General features: G+C 50.6%; 1 non-coding gene and 1 pseudogene across 1 annotated transcript; one reads left to right on the forward strand and one right to left on the reverse strand.

The window, feature by feature from the left end:
* Positions 1–641: 641 nt before the first annotated feature.
* Positions 642–826, forward strand: LOC130843667 (U1 spliceosomal RNA; annotated as a pseudogene).
* Positions 827–3,829: 3,003 nt separating this feature from the next.
* On the reverse strand, positions 3,830–3,903 carry TRNAN-GUU (transfer RNA asparagine (anticodon GUU)). Its single transcript has one exon. It is a non-coding gene; the product is annotated as a tRNA-Asn (tRNA).
* Between the last annotated feature and the right edge of the window lie 5,010 nt (positions 3,904–8,913).

Raw genomic sequence — 8,913 nt, forward strand, 5'->3', positions numbered from 1 at the left:
GAGCAGCACTGTGAGAGGCAACCCTGAATCTGTGTGTCTATGCACAGGACACAGACATGTGCTTTCATTGTGTTCCTATAAATATATACCTGTAGCCCTTGCCTTACGACTTCTTTACTACTAACAAACATTTTGGGTCAAGTCACACACGATCCCGGAATTCCCCTCCTCGGTGTGTAACGCAAGACAGAAGGGAAGAATGCCAGGAGGCTGGCAGAACCCGCCAGTATTTCAGATGAAAGCTTAGAGGTCCGTTACCTACGTGGGCGGAAATCACGACGTCACGTCCCCTTTCGGCAGCTGATGCGCCCATTGGTCGTCTGGGCAGGGGTGAGGGGAGATGAGGGCCCAGGGACCCGGCGTGGGTGGGAGGAGAGGAGCCGCCTTAGAGGTCAGGGATGGGGCTTGGCTTATGTAAATCTTGCAGTGCAGGGGTGCCATTCCCGGCCAGCCACTCCCCGGGCTGTGGAAGTTTTCCGGAGATGTTGCTCGGATTTTCTTAGAAGAGTTGTTTGGAGGGGCGTGGAAGAGGAGGGGGTGCGGGGGGTGGTGGAGGGGCTGGGGTGGGAGTTGTGGCAAAGTGAGCGTGTGTGTACAGCGGAAGAGCCTAAGGCTGTGCGGGGACGGGGAGCGAAACGTTCATACTTACCTGGCAGGGGAGATACCATGATCACGAAGGTGGTTTCCCTAGGGCTGAGGCTCAACCCATTGCACTGGGGGTGTGCTGACCTCTGCGATTTCCCCAAATGCGGGAAACTCGACTGCGAAATTTGTGGTAGTGGGGGACTGAAATTTGTGGTAGTGGGGGACTGTGTTCGTGCTCTCCCATGACAATGAGTCCTTAAGTGGCAGATCTATCCAATACACCTGGAGGAGAGAACGTAATAAGCGACTTGCGCAAGAACTGTAACCGTCCTGCTTCACCCAGATTTTCTGCGCGTATTGGTGTTTTTTTTTTTTTTTTTTTTGCCTTTTTTTTTCGTTGTTAACCCCGGCGCATCGGGTAAGAGTGGCAGGTAACCCCGAAACTCTCCGAAGAAAACCGCGAGGTCTCCATCATGGCCTACGCCTAACCAGGTTCTTTCTTGCCGGGCACAAATCACAGGCTTTTGCTGCCACTGCAGATATGAGTTTCTCTGCGCATTCAAGCTTCAAGGGGGTTTTCCTACTTCAGGATTTCATTCTGACTGTGGAGCTCTGCAAAAATCTTGCACAATCTTCACCGGTGTTTCCAACTTGGACTTCAAAGTAGGGGTGGCCCACCATGCACACTCATAACGACCTCGGTTTATCCTCCTGCTAACAACAGAAAACATCAACCCCAACAGATAGACTGCAAGGAAGAAAACAAAACAAAACAGACAGACAAAACCTCTCAATTCATGAGGGCGTGGGGTGGAGTACTCAGGAATGTCTTGCCTCAGGAGGGCAACTAGTTAGCCCTACGCTGAGTGCTGCTCAGAACCACTTAGCGAATCATCAAAGCACAACCTGAAAGGATCAAACTGTTTGCAAGTAATTTGAATGCATCCCTGAAGAAAGCCCAACGTTTACAGGAACACACAACTCTCCATCATCCAACAAGGCAACATTCACACTATCTGGCATTCCATCAGAGATTCGGAGGTATCCAAACAGGCAGGGCAAATGACCCATAATGCAGAGACACATCGATCATGTGCAAACAACCCAGAGCTGTCACCAGAGAAGGACATTAAAACATTTATTCCAACTGTATTCCGTAACTTCAAACAGTTCAGTAGACACATGGGAAACATAAAAAAGACCCAAGTGAACTTTAAGAGATACAAAAAGAAAAAAAAAAAAAAAAGATGAAAACTACAACGTACTGCAAGGGATTAACAGCGAGCAATTAGAAAATGCAGAAAACAAAAGTTTTTTAAATCATTTTTTTATCAAGAGAGACTATTCCGTAGCCCAGATATTCATAGTTCACAGTTTCACAGTTCAGGAACACAGGTAAGTGCCAAACTTCCATGGAACTCAACCCAAAGAAATTATATGGCACTTAGAATGCTCCTTCAGGAACAGTCTGCCTTTATATTCCAAAATCACTTTGCACTCTGAAAGATACCAGCCTTCCTCATCTCCTCAAAATCTTTCATGGAATCATAATTTCTGTAGAAATCTGCATATGCCTTCTTTCTTGGTTCAGCCACAGCAAACTTACACAAAGTTGCAACTCCCAGGGAGACAATGGATGCTCCAACCATATGAAATCGCAGACGCTTGGCCAGAAGGCCCCGCATCTGAGGTTTCATCAAAGAACTGGAAGCCATGGTAGTTTTTCTCCTTGACAGCTCAACGACGACGTCCTTCCAGACAGATAGAGAAATGGACCAGAAGAAACAAATTTTTTTTTTTTTGAAGGTGGCAAAACAACAGTAATTGTTGACTTAAGTACAGAGGAAGGAGCAAACCCTTCTAATGAGCTCATTAGGTGCACAGGCAGCTTCCTAAAAGGTTCCTGGCAGCACCCACTTATCCAGCACGGAGCACAGCTCTGAGATGCCACCAAGGAAGGGGCTCGCCCACCAGGGAGTTCTTGTATTAAATACCCAGGTTGAAATAATGTGGGCCCCGTTTGCAAGGAGTTGAACTTTGTCTTGGGTTGGCAGTAATGTAGGAGGTCCATCCAGCTCCTCAGAGGGGAATGCAAAGATTTTCTGTGATTCTGTTTTCCTAGTCATCCAGTCAAGGCCTGGTCTGTGGCTCGGTGTGGTGGGGTGCCAGCCCAGTGAGTGCTGGCAGTGGTGACGTCATGAAGCGTTACCCACGAACGGGTGTGGGTCCTCTGAAGTCCAGGATTTGAGGAATGGCCTGAGGACAGATTATGCTATTTTTAGTCGTCATGTTGAGCCCACTGTAAAACAGCCACTGTGAGGAGAATCATGTCTGAGAGGGAATGCAGGCATCTCCATCTCTTTTTCTCCCCCAGTTCTGGATGGAGCTGGAAGGAGTTAAGGTACTCTTTAGACCAAGGCATGGCAGTTTTCTAGGCATGTTTAGAGATGTAGGTGCTCTTCCTGGAGGGCTAGATTATCCACCACTTTCAGTGGGTCACCACTTAGAGATCTTTGGGTCTGCCTGTTGCCTCCTGCACCAGTGCAGCTTTGTGAGGCCCTCACTGTTGTCTAATCCAGCCTGTGTCCCCTCCTCATCACACCCCAGCAGGTGCCCTGGCCCCAGCGAGGGCTTCTTCTCATTGCCTCCCAAATTGGCCACGACGTAATTTTTTTTTTTTTAAGTGTAGTTGATTTACAGTGTTGTGTTAGTTTCAGGTGTACCACGCAGGGACTCAGTTATATTGGGTTGGCCAAAGAGTTGGTTCGGGTTTTTCTGTAACGAACTTCAGAAGACACAGATTTGAATAGGAATTGCATTGACTCTGCAGATCACTTTGAGTGGAAAGCCACAGTCCCAAATGAAAGGGTGCAGGCGCCCTGAGACCGGGCGCTGAATACTCCGCTTTGGGGGTGCCGCGCAGGTGGTGCACAGAGCCTGATTGCCGACGTCAGAGCTTGAGTAAGAGATTCCCCCCACCCGTGTGCCTGTGCCTTCATCCTCTGGCAGCTGCCCTGGAATGCACAGGGTGGATGAGTTAGCGAGGGCAGCCCTCCAGGTGGTGTCAAGAGACCGGGGCACCAGGGTTAAAAACCGGGAGGAAGGAGAGCGTGCTGGGGATCCGCTGGGTGGAGGTTCCTGGAGAGTTCCGGGAGAGGGGCGCGGGGGGGGGGGGGAGGCACTGCAAGGGCAGACGCATAAAAGCGGCAGCTGAGACCTCGCTAATCAGATGCCAAGCCAAGTCCGTCCCTGGGTGGGCTCAAACCACCAATCTTTCGGTTAACAGCCGAACGCGCTAACCGATTGCGCCACAGAGACAAGCGCTTGCGAGGTTTTATTGTAACATCCTGGAATCAGAATGCATTCCCCGTCCCTTCCAATCCAGCGGCAAAGAGAGTCACATGCCTCTATCTTGTCCCACCTCACTGGTGCCAGAGGCATTGAGTCTCGTCCCTCAGGAACGTCCGGCCGTGGACACCGAGCCCGAGTCAGCTGCGGGCTCCGACGAAACAACGCCGGGCCCACGACCATCCTCGCCTGCTCCTGGCCGCCTCAAAAGCGGCCCCTCTAGGCGGGACGACTGCAGCCTCCCTCGGGCCCAAGTCCCCCGTTTCCCACTCGTGATCAACCTCACTCGTCGCGCGCACCACAAGTCCCCCCCACCCCATCCCACCCCACCCCACCCGCAGGCCCCGGGTGGTCGCGTGGGGGAAAGGACAGCAACCGGCTGTGTCCCCACCGCGCTGCCTCCTCTCGGCGCTTCCAGAGAAGGGCTCCATGAGGCACGACCTGGAGTTTGCGCCCCAGGCAGCCCCTCACCCGGAGCAGGGCCTGGCATCCAGCAGGTGCCCAATAAATGTCTGGCTGAGGATGCATTCCGCCGCAGGGGCCGGAGGTGGTGGGTCCACCGAGAATTCTTATGCCACCTCTAAGTTTTTCATCCTAGAGGAACCTAGAGTTTTCCAATCGGCTGCTCTTCAAAACCTTTCTTCTGGCAGCTGCTTTAGAACCAGGTAAAAGTTCTAGAAAGTCCAAGAGGGCACCACCTGGATCGGCTCTGAGCTCCCCATCCAAGACAGTGAGGCGGCCTCAGCCTGCGGGTGCAGGGGGCAAGTCTGAGAGGGATGAAGGAGGAAAGCTGCCAAGGAGAAAGACAGTTGGGGTAGGCAACCTGGAGTATGAGGGAGAGAGGGAGAGAGGGAGGGAGAGAGAGAGAAGAGAGAGATCCCTGGAAGCTGTCTTTCCATTTCCTTAGGTATGCTTTAATCACTTGCAACTATGTTTTGTAGGTCTCAGTGTGCAAGTGTTTCACCTCCTTGTATATGTTAATTCAATTCATATATATTTTATTCTTGGTGCTATCTTAAATCGAATTGTTTTCTTAATTTCTTTTTCAGACTGTTCACTCCTAGTGTATAGATATACAACTGATTTTTGCCTGTCTGTACTCTGCCACTATAGAGAATTTGTTTGTTGACTGGTAGTTTTCTGTTGTGTGGGTTATTGGGGATTTTTCTATGTATAGGAGCTTGCTGTTCGCAAAGACAACGGCAGACAGGAGAGGTTCCCTGTTTGGGTGGCTGCAGCCCCTGAGACTTGGATCAGCCTGCACCGCCTAAGCCAGGGAAATCAAAATCTGCCTGAGCACTTGTTCTTCGCAAGCCAAATCCAATCATCAGGAACACAGCGACCCCTCGAGGCCCCTGCAGGGCCTGTGCTTGGCCCTATGAGGCCAGAAAGGGGCAGATTCGGACCAATCCAGCCACATGCCCCCAATTAGACAGAGGAGAAGGTTGTTCGTGGAGCTGCAGGCACTCTTCTCAGCGCGATCGGGACCTGGAGGGGATGCTGACTTCAGGCCTTGGGGGCCTCGGGCGGAGTCTGGGCCGCCTCAGAACTTGAGTCCTCCAGTGAGGTGTGCGCCGCGTCCCCTCGCCCACCTGCTCTGTGGGCAGTAGGGGGCAAGCCACCAAGTCCAAAAGGTAGACCCACAGGCTATTGCCGGCGGTGATCAGGCACGGGAAGCTGTTTGTCTGTTAGGATTCGAATTCAGACCCAAGCAGCCAGGCTCCCATCACTGCACCAATCACACAGCGACCACTGTTCTCCACCGGGGGATCCGTGGAGCTGTGGTCGGGTCGACGTTAGCACTGGAGGTAAGCAGATGGCTAGAGATGAACCAGTCTCTCTCCCTCTCTCCCTCATACTCCAGATTGCCTACCCCAACCGTCTTTCTACTTTGAAGCTTTCCTCCTTCATCCCTCTCAGACATGACACCTGCACCCGCAGGCTGAGGCCGCCTCACTGTCTTGGATGGGGAGCTCAGAGCCGATCCAGGTGGTGCCCTCTTGGACTTTCTAGAACTTTTACCTGGTTCTAAATCAGCTGCCAGAAGAAAGGTTTTGAAGAGCAGCTGATTGGAAAACTCTAGGTTCCTCTAGGATGAAAAACTTAGAGGTGGCATAAGAATTCTCGGTGGACCCACCACCTCCGGCACCTGCGGCGGACTGCATCCTCAGCCAGACATTTATTGGGCACCTGCTGGATGCCAGGCCCTGCTCCGGGTGAGGGGCTGCCTGGGGCGCAAACTCCAGGTCGTGCCTCATGGAGCCCTTCTCTGGAAGCGCCGAGAGGAGGCAGCGCGGTGGGCACACAGCCCGTTGCTGTCCTTTCCCCCACGCGACCACACGGGCCTGCGGGTGGGGTGGGGTGAGGGGGGACCTGCAGTGAGCGCGAAGAGTGAGGCCGATCATGAGTGGGAAACGGGGGACTTGGGCCCGAGAGAGCCTGCAGTCGTCCCGCCTAGAGGGGCCGCTTTTGAGGCGGCCAGGAGCAGGCGAGGATGGTCGTGGGCCCGGCGTTGTTTCGTCAGAGCCCGCAGCTGACTCGGGCTCGGTGTCCACGGCCGGACGTTCCTGAGGGACGAGACTCAATGCCTCTGGGGCCAGCGAGGTGGGACAAGACAGAGGCATGTGACTCTCTTTGCTGCTGGATTGGAAGGGACGGGGAATGCATTCTGATTCCAGGATGTTACAACAGAACCTCGCAACAGTTTGTCTTTGTCTTTGTGGCGCAATCTGTGAGCTTGTTTGGCTGTTAACTGAAAGCTTGGTGGTTCAAGCCCACCCAGGGACGAGCTTTGGCCTAGAATCTCAGGAGGTCTCAACTGCTGCTTTTCTGCGTCTGCCCAACTGCCCTCCCAGTTCCTCCCCAGGGCCCCTCTTCAGGAATCTCCACCCAGCTGATCCCCAGCACGCTCCTTCCTCCTGGTTTTTAACCCTGGTGCCCCTGTCTCTTGGCACCACCTGGAGGGCTGCCTTTCACTAACTCATCTGCCTTGTACATTCCAGGGCAGCTGTCAGAGGATGAAGGCACACACACACGGGTAGGGGGAATCTCTTACTCAAGCTGGGATGTCGGCAATCAGGCTCTATGCACCACCTGCACGGCACCTCAACGCGCGGTATTCACGGACCGATCTCAGAAGCCTCCACCCTTTCATTTGAGACTGTCGTTTTCCTTCTGTTTTCCTTTTCTTGCCCCACCGCAGGTACCATATTCCAGGTTCAGAACACTGCTTTCAATTCCCTCCAGCGCTGCTGCAGACAACCCTCCCTCAAGCCCCAAGCAATGTTAATCTGCTTTCTGCCTCCATAAGTTTCCTCTCTGGACATTTCAGATAAATGAAATAAATCAATATGCAGTGCTGTGTGACTGGCTTCTTTCACTTAGCACAATGTTTCTGAGGTCCATCCATGCTCTGGCTTGAGTTTCTTTGCTTTTTATTACTGAGTAGAATTCCACGGTGTAAAGATACCACATTTCAGGTACCATTCACCAGTTGATGGGCATTTCAGCTGTTTCCTGTTTTTGGGTTGTTTGTGGGTTGTTTTTTTTTTTTTTTTTTTTTTTTTTGCTATTACATATAATGCTGCGATAAATATATTGAACAACCTGCACCTAAGTTTCATTTCTCTTCAATGGATATATAGAAGTAGAATTGCTGGCTTTATGGTAAGCTTATGTTTAACTTTTGAGAAACTGTCAAACTGGTTTCCAAAGCGGCTGTATCATTCTTACATTCTGACCAGCAACATCTAAAGGTTCAGTTTCTCCACCTTCTCACAAGCACTTGCTATTGTCTATCCTATTTGAACATAGCCATCCTAGTTGGTGGAAAGTGATATCTTGTTGTTTTAATGTGCATTTTTCCAATGGACAATGACATTGAGCACCTCTTCCTAAGATTATGACCCATGTATTTGTCTTCTTGGGGAAAATGTCTATTCAGGTCTTTGGCTGATTTGAAAAATTGTGTTGCATCTTTCTATTGAGTTGAAATAGTTCTCGAGCTATTGTAAATACAATTTCTTCACTGGAAATTTGATATGCATATATTTTCTCCTATTCTGTCACTTGTCCTTTCATTTTCTTAATGCTGTCTTTTGAGGCAAATAAAGTTCTTAATTTTCATGAAAGTTCTCTTCTATATAACATGTTTGCTGTAGTATCTTAGAACTCTTTGCTTAACCTAAATGCACAGTGATTTTTCTCCTATGTGTCCTCTTGAAGTTTTGATTTAGCTCTTACATTTAGGTCTGTGGTCCATTTTGAGTTAATTGCTGTATGTGGTGTCATTTCAAGCAAAGTGCCCTATCAGGGCAAGAGATCTTGGAGGTAAATTACCTTTAAGAGTTAATCTCCCCCAGGCCAGGACACTGAGATTTCATATTCCTGCACCCTTTACTGAGCGGCTAAGTGCCTAGGGAGAGGTCAAATAAATGGGTTCTGGTGCTCATACACTCCATGTACTTCCCATTCTCTGGGACTGGGAACAAGGTAGCTCTATGAGTCAGAGGACTGTCCTACTCAGAGGAGGCCGTTGTCACAAAATAGACCAAAAGCAGGAGAGGGTCACACAGGAAGGATCAAAGGGATCCAGGTGATCTGGGTTGGGCTTCTAGAAGGTCTCCTACTGGGTGGATGGGAAGGAGGACTTGCACAGCACGAACTCAGTGAACATATACCTGGAGGGATCAGCAGATTGAACACATTTTGCACTTTCGTAAACGATATTGCCAACATGAAAACAGTGGGGTGTATGCATGTGTGCGTGTGTGTGTGTGCGTGTGTGTGTGTGTTACCTCAGCTATCATAAGGTGTGTGGATCAGGAATCTGGAGTTACTCCGTCTAGGGAAAGGATAGGGGATCAAGAGCCAGATCAAGAGCCATTCTCAGCTCTGAGAGAATCCTAAGCGTTGGCTGGCATTTCCCAAGCTCATCCCAGAGACCCTACAATTTGAAGATTCCTGGGTTTGTCATGTGTG

This window comes from Hippopotamus amphibius, chromosome 1 (genome assembly GCF_030028045.1).
Source record: "Hippopotamus amphibius kiboko isolate mHipAmp2 chromosome 1, mHipAmp2.hap2, whole genome shotgun sequence".
Taxonomy (NCBI): domain Eukaryota; kingdom Metazoa; phylum Chordata; class Mammalia; order Artiodactyla; family Hippopotamidae; genus Hippopotamus; species Hippopotamus amphibius.